Consider the following 20,068-nt stretch of genomic DNA (forward strand, 5'->3'; position numbering starts at 1 on the left):
AGTCCAGTCTATCAGTGCCCATCAGTGCAGCCTATCAGTGCCCATCAGTGCAGCCTATCAGTGCCCATCAGTCCAGTCTATCAGTGCCCATCAGTGCAGCCTATCAATGTCCATAGGTGCAGCCTACCAGTGTAGCCTATCAATGCCCATGGATGCAGCCTACCAGTGCACATCAGTGACGCCTCAACAGTGCCCAACAGTGAAGAAGAAAAATTACTTCTTTGCAAAATTTTATAACAGAAACTAAAAAACTTTTTTTTTTCAAAACTTTGTTTTTTTTGTTTGTTTAGCAAAAAATAGCCCCCCCCCCCCCCACCCCAGTGGAGATTACATCCTGCCACAAGAAAGCTGTCTAAAAAAAATGATAAATGTTATATGGGTACAGTGTTGTATGACCGCGCAATTGTCATTCAAATTTGCCATTAGGAAGATTCACCCTATTTGTCTTGTTTACCATTATCTTGTCACCAAAACAGGGATAGTGGGAAAATCTTCCAATGGGAACACCTGTTCCAGGCATTTACTCACTTTGGAGGAAATTCCTCTCACTTCCTGTTTGGCTCTGGGACAGGAAGTGAAGGGAAATCTCCCCAATGGGGACACAGATGGTAAAATACATCCTGACAAGAGCTAGAACCCTTCCTTACTCTATCCAAAATAGAAAGACGTTTTGCCTTTAGTTCTTTATTATAGGTAACCGTTGTCAGGACTAAATCACGTGTGAGAAGGACGGATCCCAGCAACGTATCATCACATTCACATTTCACCATACAAGGTAAATCACATCACAGGGCATGCGCACTTCCAGCCGTATAACGGATGCAGGAGGCTATTTCTAGAAGCATCCGTACTGCGCATGCTCGGTGCTATTTCTAGACGAGCGATAAGCGCCCACAAACGGAATGTACGCGTGCGCACAGCTCACTGTCGCAAAGGGTGTGTCTGCACGAGTGACAGCGACAGGTGCTATTTAGAGAACGTGACTGAGATTTACCTGACGTCAGGGCTCTTCTAAGCTGTGATTGGACACTATAGCTGTCGGTCAGGGCCGGGGGTGGGAGTATGATCTGCGCATGCGTTGAGAGGATAAAGGCAAGGACGAGCTGGCTGGTGGGGAGGAGTCTAGACGCTTCTGTTGGCACGGAGAGCAGAACCTGAGCGGAGCGGTGTGATGACAGAGCTGATGGAGGTGTGGGCGGGCTCTAGAGGTATTTGGGGGCGGGGTTGTAGTGTTCCCAATAATGACAGGTGATTGGTGGGGAAGGTGTCCTGGCAGATGTGTGGTCTGATCATTGATGTTGTTCCTATGTATTTTTCCATTAGTGGGGGGTGGAGACGTATCTCATGGTCTATGATGGGGAAGAATGGCGGAGAAATTCCAGCGCGGTCGTCTGAACAATCATCTGACATCGGTAAGTCGCCCCGAACGCTGCGCCCGTAATGTCCTGCATGCTCTATCTATGGGGCGCTTTTCTAAACCCCACCGAAAATGCACATCCCCATTGAAATGAATGGAAAATGCATCAAAAGCACACCATGGTTGCATTTTTGGTGCAATTGTTCAGTCACAGTTGCATTCTGGGAGTCGCACCAAAAACGCATATTCTCCGCCAACGATGATCGCTGCTGGGGGGAATTTTGTGTGATCTCTACTGGCTGTGAAGAGAGAGGTGAATAGCTGCGGGTTGAGGTCGCTGGCCCTGTTTGCTGTGATGACAGTGACACCCAGGGGAAATCTTTGCGATTTATTGTGCCAGAACTGGACCGTGGTTTGGTGCCATTGAAAATGAATGAATGGCACCCGAACAGGCGTGGTGCTATCTGTCATTTGCTGTGATGACAGTGACACCCAGCCGCAGGAGGAACTGCCACTAAAGGAACTGCCACTACAATTATGTGTGAATGAATGAGTGTAGCCCAAGGCCATGATCGTTTTGTGATTGAGCGATTCTACCCGCGTGCCCAAAACGCCCTGCACAGAGGACAAATCGCACCATGCCTGTTCAGGTGCCGTTCATTTTGAAGGGCACCAAAACGTGTCGCGGTTCTGCCGCAATTGTGCGATAAATCGCAGCAATCCTCGTTCCACCAAAATAAGCTCCTTTTTGAGTGGCAAGCTTCGCGCGATGAGGTTTGCTGTGATTATCGTGCCAGAACCGGACCGTGGTTTGGTGCCATTGAAAATGAATGAATGAATGGCACCCGAATAGGCGTGGTGCGATCTGTCATTTGTGCAGAACGTTCTGAGATCGCTTGCAGAATCGTTTAGATTCCGCCCAAGATCGCAAGGGCTCAAGTGTGAACGGGATCTCAAGGGTAGGTCCACCTTTGTTACATATTACACCCATATATAGAATGTACCATATAACATGTTCTAATAATACACCTTCCCACACTACTCACCCCCCCCCCCCCCCCCACTGCAGGATCCCTCATTGTGACAGTGGGTGGGGCTTCCTCTTCCTATTGTCACAAATCAATAACAGGGCAGCCATATAGGGCTCCGCCCACACAGCCGCGTCATTTATTAAGTTTCCTGTGAATTAAAGAAATACAACTTCCATGTGACATTGCAGCAGATGACTTGTAATTTTCAGTGGACTACAAGGGCGCTGGTGAGCGTTCTCGAAGTTCATTGATTCTTCCTGCAGTTCAGTAACTGTCAGCCTGTGCAGGAGGTACGGGCTGACAGCTGACTTTTTTTTTACCCTCAATAAAGATGTGCATTTTTTTTTTTTTTACAAAAGGTGAATTTATCCTTTAATCCACTTCCTGTCCTGGGGTGACAACCGTACTGAGCAGCATTGTCACTCTAGGATAGTGGTCTCCAAATTGCAGCCTGTGGGCCAGATGTGGCCCTTTGCTTGTCCTTATCCAGCCTGTGGTATTACTCAAACTGACACCAACATTGGGGCACCATTCCTCCCACTGACAACAATGATGGGGCGCTATTCCCACTGACACCAATGATGGAGCACTATTCCCACTGACACCAAATGATGGGGCACTATTCCTCCTGCTGACACCATTGACGGGGCACTATTCCTCTTACTGATATAAACGATTGGGCACTATTCCTTCCACTGACACCAATGATGGGGCACTATTCCTCTAACTAACAACCATGTGGCAGTATTTTTTCCTGCTACTAACAATGAGGCACTATTCCTCCCACTGACGCCAATGATGCAGCACTATTCCTCACACTGACGCCAATGATGCAGCACTATTCCTCACACTGACACCAACAGAGGGGCACTATTCCTTCCACTGACACCAACAATGGGGCACTATTCCTCCCACTGGCTCCAACAATGGGGCACTATTCCTCCCACTGACACCGTTAATGGGGTACTATTCCTCTCACTGAGACCAATGATGGGGTACCATTCCTCTCACTGAGACCAATGATGAGACACTATTCCTTCCACTGACACCAATGATGGGGCACCATTCCTCCCATTGACACCAACGATGGGGCACCATTCCTCCCATTGACACCAACGATGGGGCACTATTCCTTCCAATGACACCAACGATGGGGTGCTATTCCTTCCATTGACGGGGCACTATTCCTTCCACTGACTCCAACAATGGGGCATTATTCTTCCCAATGATGGGACACTATTCCTGCCACTGAGACCAACGATGGGGTACTATTCCTCCCATTGACACCAGCGACGGGGCACTATTCCTTCAACTGACACCAGTGATGGGGCACTGTTCCTCCCACTGGCTCCAATAATGGGGCACTATTCCTCCCACTGACAGGAATGATGGGGTACTATTTCTTCTAATCACACCAGCGATGGGACACTATCCATTCCTGACACCGATGGGGCGCTATTCCTCCCACTAACACCAATTATGGGATACTATTCCTCCCACTGACACCAATAATGGGGCACTATTCCTCCCACTGACACCAATGATGGGATACTATTCCTCCCACTGACACCAATGATGGGGCACTATTCCTCCCACTGACACCAATGATGGGATACTATTCCTCCCACTAATATAAACAATTGGGCATTATTCATCTCACTGATTCCACCAATGGGGCTCTATATCTCATCCTACAGACTACAGATGTTACTATATGTAATTTTTTTTTCACTCCAACTGACCACCAAGCCTGAAACATTGTTTACTCCCACTGGCACCACTAAAGTCTAAAGGAGAATAAACTGTTTGTTTATAAAGTTTGGAGACCCCTGTCCTAGGTCAGGGAGCGTATTTGGACTACATAACACCTCCCTCTCTTCTCCACAACAGGGGGAGGTGTTTTGCAGTCCACAGAGATAGCAGGGAATACTGATAACAGTCCAGAAGCAGAGAGCGCAGGCTGGATGAACAGTTTATTTATTATTTATGTTTTGCACTTGTCAGCAAGACATAACAAACCTTTACAATGGAATATTTAACAGACCAAAAGGAACCAAACAAGAAAAACATTTGGTTTAAGCATTTTATGAACGGGGGGAAGGAGGGGCGGGCAATCGTCAGTGCACTGACTGGGTGCAAAGTAATTGTATTGTGCAAAACACTCCTGAGACTCGTAACCAGATTGCCACAGCGGCAAAAAGTGTGGGCTTTCCTGCCCGTGTGTCGCTGGACAGCCCATGTTAATGTGCTGAGAGCACACAGACTGATCTGTCAAAGACAGCTTTCATTCCCCACTAGTGATCGGTAGCTCCCGGTCAGCAGACCACTGTGACAGCTAGTCTCAGTCATTACGTGATCGTTGTTCCTTTCCACCCTCCGGACATTCAGAACTTTTTAAAGCGATACCGGGGCAGCTGGGAAGGGGTTAAAGAAGGGTAGAGACCAAGAAAGACATCTCCAACATCTTCAAGATACGACCGTTCCTAACCTCGGAAACCACTAAGCAACTTATTCGCTCCCTTGTTATTTCTCACCTTGACTATTGTAACTCCCTCCTCATCGCAGGCTATCCCCTCTTCAGTCTATCATGAATGCTGCTGCCAGACTCATCCACCTTACTAACCGTTCTGTATCTGCCATCCCTCCCTGCCAATCCCTCCACTGGCTTCCCGTTGCCCAACGGATAAAATTCAAAACATTAACAATAATATATAAAGCCATTTATAACTCTGCCCCAAATTACATCAGCAATCTTGTCTCCAAATATCACCCAAACCATACTCTCCGCTCCTCACAAGACCTCCTACTCTCTAGCTCCCTTGTCTCCTCCTCCCATGCTCGTCTCCAGGACTTCTCCAGAGCTTCCCCCATCCTCTGGAACTCTCTACCCCAATTTATCAGACTATCGCCTACTCTGCTCACTTTTAGGCAATCTCTGAAAACCTATCTCTTCAGGGAAGCCTATCCCGCCCTCTGCTAATACTGGAATCCTCTACTCTTCCAAGCAGTCCATCCCCCACAGTTACTACCTTTTGCACCACTAGCCCCTCCCTCTTAGATTGTAAGCTCCAAGGAGCAGGGCCCTCAAATCGCTCTTGTATTGAACTGTATTATTGCTGTATTGTCTCCTGTTATATTGTAAAGCACTGAGCAAACTTGGCGCTATATAAATCCTGTATAATAATAAGAAGAAAGGTTGAGGTGTATGACCCATTGCGTGAGTTCTTTTGGTTCAAGCAGTAATTCCGCTGAAGGTAATGCTCAGGCAGTGAGCACTAGTAGTGTACTCTTTGGGTATTATTTCTCTAGATGTCACCAAAGATTTGTTACCGTTTTGTATTTATTTGAGTAATTGTGCTCTTTTTTTTTTTTGCAGTATTGACATGGACAGTGGAGGGCATTGCTTATCGCAGGCCATGCTAGGCACATCCATCTCCAGTGTCGATCATCAGTCTACATGGTCACCAACCTGAAGAGGCCTCCTCAGATGGAAGAGAGATGAGAAAAGAAGTATCACTATAATTGTTCAATCCTTGTGGGACCCCCCCAGGGTATTTGTTCTGATCTGTGCCGTTGTTGCTGAGCTAGCATGCCCGACAACTTGCCCCCCCCTCCCCCACACTGTCTGACCAAGGAGAGAGAAGTATAACTGACAGACACACAGAGGAGGTGAGGGGGGGTATGATAGCGCACACAGCTCGGGGGGCTACAGACAGCACGCACGGCAGAGAAGGGGCAGTAACAGTGCACATGGAGGAGAGGGGACGATGATGGACAGCGCACAAAAGCAGAGCTGAAGGGGCGGTGCTGGATAGCACACATATGAGATGGGGGAGGGCGACGGACAGCACGCACAAGGGCGAAGGGGCAGTGACAGACCACTCACAGAAGAGAGGAGGCGATGACAGGTAGCGCACACAGAGGTGAAGGGAGAGAGATAAACCGTGCACATAGAGGAGACATAGAGGGGGGTGTTGACAACTAGCACAGAGGAGAGGGGATATCATCTGCAGCACTTCCATCCAATCTGCAGCCCTGTGCCTCTTCTACTCTACCCCTCCACCTTGTACTTGCAGGAAGGACTATTAATCCCAGAACTTCCCTTGCCCACTATGCCTGGGAAAGAGACTACAAGTACAAAAAGTACAGAGGATATTGGTGCAGCCTTCTGCCTGTTCTATGTGGGCTCAAGGAGGGGGGGGTACAATATAGAGAATCCAGTTCAGTGCAAATGAACAAGCTGTGGGGGCTAGCAAAACTGCAAACCATAAATTGGGCTTCAAATCATAAATTGGGCTTCAGCCTGGGGTGGAGCTACAAACAGCAAAGACATAAAAAAACTGTCCTTTTACAGCCGAATGCAGCCATGGGCCAGAATAAGAGCAAGTTCTCATGGCATTTGGTCCCCTGGGGGTCACCACAAAAGATTTAAAAACTATGGTGATCGTTCTTTAAAAAGGCAAAGCAGAAGATATGTTTCACTTGGGTATGTGGATGTTAAAAGAAAAACAATAACGCAATGCTAAATATGTGTTCCACAGACAACTAACATTGTATAGAATATATATATATGTATTGTATGTATAATTGTAGCCACAGCGAATAGCTTAGGGCTCATGTACACTGCAGCTGATAAATGCGCGTTTAGGAGCTGTTCGACGTTTTTTTCAGCAGCCCCTGAAATCTCCCTAATGTTTTCCTATGTGTCCATGTACACATCTTCGTTTAGAGTCATTTACAGGCATTTGAGTTTACCGCTGTTTTTGTTGAACGCAGAAAACTTGGGTTCAGCAGTCGATTTTATCAGCGTTTCAAATGCAAAACGTTTGTAAACGTGGCTAAATGCTACAAATCGCGTTTATAAGCGTTTAAAAATTTTTTTAACTCTTCCAGTTCCCGATGCTGTCCAGAGCCTTTTTTCATCATGAAAGATGCATGCAAAGCGTTTTCAAGGTACTCAAATGGACAAAACACCAAAAACTGGATGTTCCTACCAAGCTTGCCACACATTGTAATGACCAATTCACACCTCAGGCCTCTCCAACCCTTGGAAACAAAAGATATGTTAATGACCATTCACACCTCAAATTCCTCATGAAGACCCCCTGCCAGGTGACCTTAATGACTCCACCAGACACCTTTCCCACCCTTGGAAACAAAAGAAATGTTAATGAGTAACTCACACCTAGCTAATCTCAACACACACTGCTGTCTCTGCTTCTGCTCTCTGTATTTTCTGAAACAGTCTGAAATAGTTAATAATTTACCACTTTTCAGTGCATTCTGGACATTTGGGAGGTTCTCCTGTGCTTATCTTTAAAAAAATGCTTATTAACGCGTTATGCAAACGCGGCTGAACCGACGTTTTTTAACCTATGTTTTCCAGCAGTCAGTTTCCATCGTTCAGAAATGTCTCGTGTACATGGAGACTAAATCTACAGTGTTTCTTTGATGAAAAGGGCAACGCTGTCCTTACCAGTATGTAGAGGAAATAGACGGGAACAGTATGGACTATATTCAGCCGAGAAAGTCTATGGAGCCTTAAAGCCACTAGATGGCAGCACCCTCATTTTTTTTCTTTTATCTTGGTGGGGTGTTTTAAACATTTTGTATTCCCAGTAAAAGTGGCACACAGGTCTGTACTGTTGTTTTTATGATGGCTGCTATCAGAGTGATTTGGATGCTTGAATAATACTGCTTGTCTTTGAGAGAACTTTCAGAAGAATTCAGATGTCTTGTCCAAGGTCACGTAACATGCGTAATCTTGGTCATGTTATAAAAATGAGAAGGGCTCAGGATCCATCTGCTTTCTGATTTTGTTTTTTAACCATTTGAAGACCAAGCCTTTTTATTATATTATTATAATACAGGAATTATATGGCGCCAACAGTTTGCACAGCGCTTTAGAAAATGAAGGTAGACAGTACAGTTACAATAGAATTTGGTATTATTATTATTATTATTATACGGTATTTATAAAGCGCCAATAGTTCGCTCAGCGCTGTACATTACAAAGGGGGACAGAACATGTGACAGAACAATACCAATACAATGCAAAACATGAGGGGATCGAGGTACAAGAGGAAACAGAGGGCCCGGCTCGTTAGAGTTCACAATCTAGGAGGATTTTTACACTTTTGTAAAAATCAGCATTTAGAATTACTTAGAACCCCCAAACATTATATATTTTTTATCAGAGGCCCTAGAGAATAAAATTGTGAGTGTTGCAATTTTTTATGTCACATGGTATTTGTGCAGCAGTTTTTCAAACACAATACTTTTTAACCACTTGCCCTCCGGAAGGGTTCCCCCCTCCCCTTCCTGATCAGGCCATTTTTTTCGATACGGCGCTGCATTACTTTAACTGGCAATTGCGCGGTCATGCATCGCTGTATATAAATGACATTTATGTCCTTTTTTCCCACAAATAGAGCTTTCTTTTGGTGGTATTTGATCACCTCTGTGTTTTTTATTTTTTACGCTATAAACAAAAAAGACTGACAATTTTGGGAAAAAAAACAATATTTTTGACTTTTTGCTATAAAACATATCTAATAAAAAAAAATTAAAAAAATCTAATTTCTTCATAAATTTAGGCCAAAATGTATTCTGCTACATGTCTTTGCTAAAAAAATTGTGTAAATTAGTTTAAGTGAAAGTTATAGCGTCTACAAAAGTTATAGCGTCTACATTGTCCTCTGACTGTCCTATGAGGCTGCATAACCCCTGACCCTCTGTCTGGACAGTGCTAATTGGCCTGTGCTGATCACATAAAAACTCTCTAGCAATAAACACCAAACTGAACATGTGCAGCTTCCCCCAAGGTTCTGTATTATCAGCAGATGGATTGGGGACAGTAGAAGAAGGGGAGGATCAGAGAAGACAGTATCAAACAGCCTTTTTTCACATGGCGGAGGATTAACCCCTTAGGTCCCACAGTGAGTATAACAAGCATGCTTTACTGCATATACAGACTGATTTTACTGTTGTAGGTTTAGTAACACTTCAAAGCTCTATGGCAAACCATCTACTCACATAATAAAGGTTGTCTGTTCATGCACAGCAAGTTCCTGATGCCACATTGACGGAAGGAGGGTTTACATCCCTGGGGCCTGCCTTTCAGCCCTTTGTTATATGATGGGGGGACCTCAGCAGTCTGTAGAGGGAACATTGATTAGGGTAATAGCACTGTTCCCTACTAGCCTCATGTATCATGGTCCCGGTTTCATATTGTCTTCTGCTGCATATCCCCAGCCAACAATGTATCCTGTCCTCACTCTCTGACCCTCATTGCCTCTATTAGGTCTGCAGTCTCTGACAGTCCTCTCAAGCATTACATATACTGAACATTAAATCGCAGGGTAAGTGAGCGCTAAAATAAAATGATAAGTGAAAGGAGAAAACAGCAGCTGAACACCAAAAAGGCACCATATAAACCTCCAGAGTAATCAAAATAAAGCAAGGTGCAGCGCTAAAATATTATGTTTAGGACATATAGACATCTTTATGTAAAAAATACAATAGAACAGTATAATAAAACAATATCAAGGTGCAAGTAAAAGTGTCACCTAATGGTGACTATAGGTGATTGGGCACTAGACCAAATACAGTCTATAGCATGAGCAGAAAAGATCGCAATTGATCTTCAAAAATCCAGTGGCTGGATCCGTGGATGAGGTGATGGATGTATAAAGATTGCGCACTCACCAGATACGCAATCTCAATGCGCATTTAAAGTAGATAATCTCAGGACATCAAGGATCCTTATGTGGGTCTGGTCAGATCTGGTCAAATGCCCCTCACTGCTTGATAGTGCTGCCACGTTTGGAAATAGCCACTCTGCAGATGTAAATGGCTCCCACCGGAGCTCAAAGAACAAAAGGAGGCCAGATAGTGTGATATCCTTATGGCAAGGAGTGTTTATTCCAAAAAAGGTACAGGTAGGAGCAAAAAAAATACTGACCCATACATATGCAAATGGCCGCCGGGGTCCTCGTGGCGTGACGTCACACCGCTGTAGCCCCCCCCCTGACACGTTTCGTGTGAGGGCACGTAGTCATAGGGGGTTAGCTAATCTTTATACATCCATCACCTCATCCATGGATCCAGCCACTGGATTTTTGAAGATCATTTGCGATCTTTTCTGCTCACGCTATAGACTGTATTTGGTCTAGTGCCCAATCACCTATAGTCACCATTAGTTGACACTTTTACTTGCACCTTGATATTGTTTTATTATACTGTTCTATTGTATTTTTTACATAAAGATGTCTATATGTCCTAAACATAACATTTTAGCACTGCACCTTGCTTTATTTTGATATACTGAACATTATTTGTGGCCCCTTGGTGATATCAGGGGCCCGCAGTTGAGGTCCTCTTTAGCTCATAAGTTGATAACCACTGGTGTACACCATACTTTGACAGACTGGCTCATACTACAGATCGTTTTATTGTAAAGGAAGAAGAGGGGAGTCCATGGAGTGAGTGCTATTATAAGATGCTTTTTGCCACTTGTCATGTTGTAAAAATGGGCCGGTTCAGCGGGGACCCGATGTATGGGGCAGGCTGACTGTGCCCAAGTTCATCCATCGATCGACTTGGGTACAACCAGCCTGTGCGATTTTTGCCGTGTGGTTTCTGCTGGCAGCTATGGCCGCTAGCAGCAATCTTTGTGTTCTGCCAACAGGGAACGCTCCTTGCGCAGTAGTGCTGCAGGAGGTATTCCCTCGATTTTCCTTCCTTCTATCCACAGTGGAAGGAAAAATAATCGAGTCATCTGTGGGCTGCCTTAATACTATATACAGTATATATTTTTAAAGCTAAACTCCTTTAATCCTTGCAGCAGATTAAAGTGGTTGTAAAGGCTGAAGGTTTTTGTAATTACATGCATTCTATGCATGAAGGTACAAAACCTTGTGTGCGGCAGTGCCCCCCAGCCCCCTCAATACTTGCCTGAGCCTCATCAAGATCCAGCAATGTGCACAGCAGTCTTGGCTGTCCTAGGTCTCTGCCTCCTCATTGGCTGAGCCAATGGCTCCCTCTGCTGTCAACAGCCAGTAAGCCAATGAGGAGAGAGAGGGGGCCTAGTCGTGGTGCTGTGTGTGAATGGACACATGAAGCAACAGGTGCCCCTATAGCAAGCTGCTTGCTGTGGGGGCACCTGACAGATAGGAGGAGCCAGGAGAACCTGCGGGGGACTTGAAAAGAGGAGAATCCGGGCTGCTCTGTGCAAAACTACTACACACAGCAAGTAAGTAGAGACATTTGTTATTTAAAAAAAAAAACCTTTTGAATCGTTTTAACCTCCATCTAGTAGCTAAATGCAGTATTTTACATTCAAAAAGCACAGTATATAGCATATTTATATTCATTTTTTTTTGCTTGCACTGACTGATTGCAGCTGCACTTTCGCTGCGTGAATAGCTATCCAAATGCTTTATAAAGCCGGGCAGCACAGTGGCTATGTGGTTAGCACTTCTGCCTGGCAGTACTAGGCTTGTTGGTACAAATCCCAACCATGGCACCTCCTGCCTGGGGTTTGCATGTTCTGCTTGTGTCGGTTCCCTCCAGGTACTCCGGTTTCCTCCCACACTGCAAAGACATGCTGGTAGGTTAATTGGCTCCTGTCTAAATTGTCCCTAGTATGTGTATGTATGAATGTGAGTTAGGGACCTTAGATTGTACACCCCTTGAGGGTTAGGGACTGATGTGAATGTACAATATATATGTAAAGTGCTGCGTAAATTGACGGCGCTATATAAGTACCTGTAATAAATAAATAAAGCAGCCTCTTAGGCTAGGTTCACATCTGTGCGGGTGGTGCCGCTACGGATCCACACAAAAATCCATGTAGCCGCACCACCCGCACAGAGAAATGCGAGCGGCTGCCATTAATTTTAATGGCACGCCTCCCGCACTGGAAATCGCAACCGTACTGGGAACCAAGGTTCCCGTGTGGGCTGCGGTTTCCAAAGAAGTGCAGAGACTTCTTCCCTGTGTGTCCCGGGGCACGGGAGTCCATTCAAATGAATGGGCTCTCGTACCCACCCAAAATGCAGCACATACAGTTGTGTTCAAAATAATAGCAGTCAGACATCACTAACCGGATCAATCACTGTTTTTGGTAGAAATGATATTTCTACATGGCAAATAATTTCCTAGCAGGTGTAGTAGAGTAATAGAAATCCAACAGACCCAACAGTCATGACATGCATGCTGCTGATTCTGTGTAATTGAATCACTAATTGAAAGGGGCATGTTCAAAATAATAGCAGTGTGGAGTTCTATTAGTGACGTCATTCATTCTTTGAAAAACAGGTGGCAATTATTGCCCTTATTTAAGGAAGGAAGGCAGCAAATGTTCTACATGCTGGTTACAGTGCATTTCTCTCTGAAATTCTGAGGAAAATGGGTCGTTCCAGACATTGTTCAGAAGAACAGCGTACCTTGATTAAAAAGTTGATTGGAGAGGGGAAAACATAAAGAAGTGCAGAAAATGATAGGCTGCTCAGCTAAAATGATCGCAAATGCTTTAAAATGGCAACCAAAACCTGAAAGACGTGGAAGAAAGTGAAAAACTACCATTCGAATGGATAGAAGAATAGCTAAAATGGCAAGGACTCAGCCAACAATCAGCTCCAGGAAGATGAAAGAAGGTGTAAAGTTCCCTGTGAGGACTGTTACAATTAGAAGACGCCTATGTGAAGCCAAGCTATCTGCAAGAAGCCCCCGCAAAGTCCCACTGTTGGAAAAAGGACGTGCTGAAGAGGTTACAATTTGCCAAAGAGCACATTGACTGGCCTAAAGAGAAATGGTGCAACATTTTGTGGACTGATGAAAGTAAGATTGTTCTTTTTGGGTCTAGTGGCCGGAGACAGTTTGTCAGACGATCCCCAAACACTGAATTCAAGCCACAGTACACTGTGAAGACAGTGAAGCATGGTGGTGCAAGCATCATGATATGGGGATGTTTCTCATACTACGGTGTTGGGCCTATTTATCACATACCAGGGATCATGGATCAGTTTGAATACATCAGAATACTTGAAGAGGTCATGCTGCCTTATGCTGAATAGGAAATGCCCTTGAGATGGGTGTTCCAACAAGACAACGACCCCAAACACACCAGTAAACATGCCACATCTTGGTTCCAGACCAACAAGATTGACGTTATGGAGTGGCCAGCCCAATCCCCGGATCTTAATCCAATAGAAAACTTGTGGGGTGACATCAAAAATGCAGTTTCTGAGGCAAAACAAAGAAATAGAGAAGAACTGTGGAATGTAGTCCAATCATCCTGGGCTGGAATACCTGATCACAGGGGCCAGAAGTTGGGTGACTCCATGCAACACAGATGTACAGCAGTTCTCAGAAACAGTGCGACTACAACTAAATATTCATGAAGTGATTCAAAGGAAAGCAAAATCTTCAAACATTTTTCAGTTTATATAGTGAATGTTTGAGTTTGTAAAGAAGAATACAAACACTGCTATTTTTTTGAACCGTCTAATATTCACTTTTCTTCAATTTTTTTTAGAGGAACAACACAAATTTGATCTATTTTTCTTCATGTTTTGATTTGGAATAGAATGTGTCGTGTTCCCAATGCATTTGTGTGTATGGAAATAAAAGCTATTAGAAGGATTTTGAGCTTTATTCACTTTTTTCAACACACTGCTATTATTTTGAACACAACTGTATATGTGAATCAGGGGCCTAGCATGTGTAGAGCATGTAGGGTCAATCTTTTCTTCTTCAACTGGGGTGGCATATAACATAACGGGGGGATTATTTCGCATTTCTCTGGCAGATGGAAGTAAAATCAAGTGTTTCCAGTGTTTGATTCCAGGTAACAGACAATTGTGTAACTTCTCAGAGATGCAGAGACAGCTGCTTGCAGTCCTGAGCCCAGTTATCGCTTAACTCTGCAGATTGTGCTCTGCCCACGTCAACATTTGTAACAAGCCGTCCACTCTGCCCTTCAGTGAGCCTACGCTGAATTCCTGAGCTCCTGGCCTGCGATGGCCCCTTGTCATCTGTAACATGTGACCCAAGAAGAATTCCCTCCGTGCCCCTCTACCCCACCCTCTAGTCTAGTTTTGTTTACATACTGGGGGATTTATGTTGGGATCTGTGATACATAGATCTGGTGTTGGGTTCTAGATGACTCGCTGTTTTCGGTATTGGTTAAAGGACAATGATGTGTTTTTAGGAATTTCATGATATGTTGTTAGTGGAGGTTTAGGTTTCGTTTGGATGGGCACTTGAACCTGTCCTGCCTGCAAGCTGCCACTTGCATCCATCCCAAACTATGTGCAAGCAGCCAATAGAGGTGGATGCAGACAGTGTGCATTGGAGGCCATGCAGCCGCCCCTGTGCAACTGTCAGATTGTGACAGGCGGCTGTGTCCATGCAGCCTCTGCATCCACCTCCACCTGCAGACAGCTCGGGGTGGATGTAGATGACAGACTGCACGCAGGATGGATGCAAGAGCCTGTCTGAGCAAAGCCTTACGGTTCATCTACATGAATTCTTTCTGTAAACTAACTTGCATTCTATGGGGCAGCACAGTGGCTAAATGGTTAGCACTTCTGCCTGGCAGCATTAGGGTCGTTGGTGTGAATCCCAACCACAGCACCACCTGCATGTTCTCCATAGCACCTCTGTCTACAAGACCTGCAGCTTACATATCCAGAATGTTCTGGAAGTAAAGTGGAAGCTGTGCTCTCCACCTGAAACAAAAGTATTTGATTGTATGATACTGTGAAGTATAAGGCAGGGGCGGACTGACAACTCATGGGGCCCCCAGGCAATAGGGGATCATGGGGCCCCTGTGTCCTTGCCCAAACAAAAAAGCCTATGAAAAAGGTACTGGGGCATCTCATGGGGCCCCCCACTGACCTCGGGCCCTCAGGCAGTACCCAAGTTTCCAAATGGTCAGTCTGCCCCTGGTATAAGGGCAGATAGAGACCTGTGTTTATCACCTTGGTGCTCATGAAATGTTGTTTTGGGGGGTTTTTTTTTGCTGATATGGGACATCAAGTGGTATTAAACCCAAAAATAAACATTTATTATATTTCAGCTTACTAATTCTTAGATGTGATGGCTGCATTAGTTTTCTATTTAGGCTTTTTTTCTTCTTTTTTTCATCTGGTGATCCAGTCAGTAAGTCTTTTCTTCAAAAGAACAAGCTATCTTCCAGATCTGCCAGTTACAGGGGAGAGACAAACCATTCAACACTGACAGGGGTGCTTACAATGATCAGATTTATTTATCTTCCCAAAAAACTGTTTGCTACATAGTTAGAAAAAGGTCTAAAAAAATAAAACTAATGTGGCCACCACATCTAATGATTAGTAAGCTGCAATATATTACATTTTTGGGGTAATACTGCTTTCAGTAAACCTTTTTATTTATTTCAGGTACTTATATAATGCCATCAATCTATTATTTTGAACAAGCCCCCTTTCAATTAGTGATTCAATTACACAGAATCAGCAGCATGCATGTCATGACTGTTGGATTTCTATTACTCTACTACACCTGCTAGTAAATTATTTGCCATGAAGAAATATCATTTCTACCAAAAACAGTGATTGATCCGGTTAGTGATGTCTGACTGCTATTATTTTGAACACAACTGTATGTGCTGCATTTTGGGTGGGTACGAGAGCCCATTCATTTGAATGGACTCCCGTGCCCCGGGACACACAGGGAAGAAGTCCCTGCACTTCTTTGGAAACCGCAGCCCACGTGGGAACCTCGGTTTCCAGTACGGTTGCGATTTCCAGTGCAGGCGGCATGCCATTAAAATTAATGGCACCCGCCCGCATTCCTCTGTGCGGGTGGTGCGGCTACATGGATTTTTGTGTGGACCCGTAGCAGCACCACCCACACAGATGTGAACCTAGCCTAAGAGGCTGCTTTATTTATTTATTACAGGTCCTTATATAACGCCGTCAATTTACGCAGCACTTTACATATATATTGTACATTCACATCAGTCCCTAACCCTCAAGGGGTGTACAATCTAAGGTCTCTAACTCACATTCATACATACACATACTAGGGCCAATTTAGACAGGAGCCAATTAACCTACCAGCATGTCTTTGGAGTATGGGAGGAAACCCACACAGGCACAGGGAGAACATGAAAACTCCAGGCAGCTGGTGCGGATTTGAACCAATGACCCTAGTACTGCCAGGTGCAGGTGCTAACCATTTCTCCACTGTGCTGCCCTTTTTGGTTGGGTTTATCATTTGGCTTGCTGGCTTTTTTTTTGCATTATTAGGTTGTTCTCGCTGTCTGTGATTTCCCCTCATTTTGTATCTTTATGACAGCAGGAGAAGGAATGAGAGGAACCGGGGTCACCGGGGCGGAAGGCTCAGTAATAAAGAGCAGACAGGTTCTAATCCTTCACAACTTTATCTATAATGAAGAGAAATTTTGGCTGACGGTGGAGTTTGAAGGATCAAATAGGATAGAGCCATTGGAGGCCTGACAGATCCCGGGACGGGTGTCTCATCTGTTGTAGATAGTTTAGTGAGCGGAGTCGCTGTGGTCTTAGGAGATGTCTGCGTGATGCCCCGGGGCCCCCTGTAATCAGGATATCCTGACCGCCTCCGCTAGAAGCATGCTCCCTTCCTCCACTGCCAGACAATGTCCTCTACCTGCAGAGCTATATATACATCCCTGGGACCCTTCCACTTTGTAAACATGACAGTGACTGCTATTCATAGCAACGTGCTCAGGAAACTGTGCGTCTTTGTGTCTATAATTATCTTCCTTCTGCCTTTTTCTTACTAACCTCCTGGGGAGAACATATTTGTATCTATGTAACATTAAAGCCTAAGTGCAGCCAAAGTCACAAACAGAAAAATCAGTACAAGGGACAGCTTGCAGTCGGTAGGATGTGTCCCTTGTGCTGATTCCTCTTCTGTTAGGGAAAATATTTATTTCAGGTACTTATATAGCACTGTCAATTTACACAGCGCTTTACATATATATTGCACATTCACATCAGTCCCTAATCCTCAAGGGGTGTACAATCTAAGGTCCCTAACTCACATTCATATACAAGGGCCAATTTAGACAGGATCCAATTAACCTACCAGCATGTCTTTGGAGTGTGGGAGGAAACCGGAGTACCCTGAGGAAACCCATGCAGGCACAGGGAGAGCATGCAAACCCCAGGCAGGTGGTGCCGTGGCTGGGATTTGAACCAACAACCCTATTCTCCCAGGCAGAAGTGCTAACCATTTCGCCACTGTGCATTCCTTTATCTTACCAAGTCACCCCCTGTTGTAATCTTCTAGTGCAGCAGGGGTTAATGCAACTAAAGGTGGTCATAGTGGGTTCAAATCTCGGCCGGTTCAGCAGGGATTGGCTGAGATTTGATCTAACTATGGGCAGAAAAATCAGCACAAGGGACAGCTTGCAGTCGCTAGGATGTGTCCCTTGTGCTGATTCATCTTCTGTTAGTGAAAATATTCCTTTATCTGGCCAAGCCACCCCCTGCTGTAATCTGCTGGTGCAGCAGGGGTGAATGCAACTAAAGCCGGCCATAGAGGGTTGAAATCTTGGCCGGTTCAGCAGGGATTGGCCAAGATTTGATCCAACAGCAGGGGTTAATGCAACTAAAGCCGGCCATAGAGGGTTCAAATCTCGGCCGGTTCAGCAGGGATTGGCCAAGATTTGATCCAACTACGGGCAGGCTTATTGTACACAAGTCTATCCATCGATTAACTTGCTGGATTTTTAGCACCTGATTATTGTCAGCAGCTATAGCCACTAGCAGTAATCACTCTGTTCTCCCGGCAAGGAAAGCTCTCTGCGTTCCCACTGCACTTCACCGGGAGAACACAGTAGTTCAGCAGGTTACATAGTTAGTCTGGCTGAAAAAAGACAAAATTCCATCCAGTTCAACCATAAAAAAAAACCCTGGTTGTAAGAAAGAAAACGGCATAATCTATGGCCTGCTTTAGTGAAAATCTTCCTCCTTTGTCCTACCAAGCCACCCCCACCGTAGTCTTCCAGTGCAGTAGGGGTTAATACAACTAAAGCCAGCCATAGACAGTTTGAATCCCGGCTGGTTCAGCAGGGACCATTCCAGAGATTCCAGCCATATATAGGAAGGCTGAATGTACCCAAGTTGATTTATCGATCAACTTGGGTACAACCAGCCTGTCAGATTTCACATGCAATTATTGATAGCAGCTAATACAGTCACTAGTAGTAATCGCTGTGTTCTCCCATGCCTGGAGAATAAAATGGCTCCGTGGGAGTGATTCCTCCATCCACACTGACTGGGGAATCAATTGATGTTCTTTTCTGAAACCCATGGTTGCAGGAAAGAAAATCGCTGCATCTATGGCAGGGGTGGGCAAACTTTTTGACTTGAGGGCCGCAATGGGTTCATATATTGGACCCGGGGGCCGGACCAAGAGTAGATGAATGATGTGTATGTGTCATCCATAGTAAGTATAGTAATATTCCCCCATAGTAATTAATCCCCCATATAGTAATTCATCCCCCATAGTAATTCATCCCCCATATAGTAATTCATCCCCCATATAGTAATTCATCCCCCATAGTAATTCATCCCCCATATAGTAATTCATCCTCCATAGTAATTCATCCCCCATAGTAATTCATCCCCCATATAGTAATTCATCCCCCATATAGTAATTCATTCCCCCTATAGTAATTCATCCCCCATATAGTAATTCATCCCCCCTATAGTAATTCATCCCCCAAAGTAATTCATCCCCCATATAGTAATTCATCCCCCCTATAGTAATTCATCCCCCCTATAGTAATTCATCCCCCCTATAGTAATTCATCCCCCCTATAGTAATTCATCCCCCATATAGTAATTCATCCCCCATATAGTAATTCATCCCCCATAGCAATTTATCCCCCATATAGTAATTCATTCCCCATATTAAGTCCCCAAGTCCCCCATATAGTAATTCATCCCCCCTATAGTAATTCATTCCCCATATTGTGTCAATTCACTTACCTTTGCTCTGCGCGTTCCTCTCGCCGTGTTCCCGCGCCGTTCCGGTGTAGCATGAAAATCTGTCTCCTATGAGGGTCTGTCCCCCTCGACGTATCTGCGCATGTGCCAGTTTCAGGCATTAGCAGCCGATCGGCGATCTCCGGCACATGCGCAGATACGTCGAGGGGGACAGATCCTCATATGAGACAGATTTTCATGCTACACGGCGGACTGTGAGAGGAGCCTAGCGGGAGCCTAGCTCCGCGGGCCGGATTAAAAGGTCCGCCGGGCCGTATACGGCCCGCGGGCCGTAGTTTGCCCTTTGCTGGTCTATGGCCAGCTTAAGGTGCTGTCACAAGCTCTCATCAACATAACACAACCACAGAAGGAAGTCCAGCATTAGAGATCCTGGCCGTATTGATAGATCTCATCCAGATAATCTAACTATGCCCTTTCCACCCAGATCTGACATTCATAGAAGATGTACTACAGAGAGGATACAGGAAGATTTTCAGAGGAATCAGCACAAGGGACACCTCCTACTTACTGTTATATGAGTTATGTCCCTTGTGCTGGTTTTTCTTTTTGTGGTATTGGCTGCATTTAGGCCTTCAAAAGACTCTGGGCAAAATGATAAATCCTCCTCTTATAATACCTATTGCCCAAAGTCCACCATG

At 45.0% G+C, this 20,068-nt stretch overlaps 1 long non-coding RNA gene across 2 annotated transcripts in view; it reads left to right on the plus strand.

Annotated features, from left to right (window-relative positions):
- The first annotated feature begins 1,052 nt into the window (after nt 1-1,052).
- LOC149445124 (uncharacterized) overlaps nt 1,053-20,068 on the plus strand; it is a 26,986-nt gene continuing 7,970 nt past the window's right edge. The window contains exons 1-3 of one of the 2 annotated variants that reach the window (XR_016306449.1): nt 1,053-1,189; nt 1,324-1,412; nt 5,765-6,874. This is a non-coding gene — a long non-coding RNA (uncharacterized LOC149445124). Of the gene's footprint in view, nt 1,209-1,323; nt 1,413-5,764; nt 6,875-20,068 lie in introns of both variants that reach the window. The other variant, XR_016306448.1, reaches the window with a different exon arrangement.

Source organism: Staurois parvus, unplaced genomic scaffold (assembly GCF_062004578.1).
Source record: "Staurois parvus isolate SC_StPar_1 unplaced genomic scaffold, SC_StPar_1.0 ptg000746l, whole genome shotgun sequence".
Lineage (NCBI taxonomy): Eukaryota > Metazoa > Chordata > Amphibia > Anura > Ranidae > Staurois > Staurois parvus.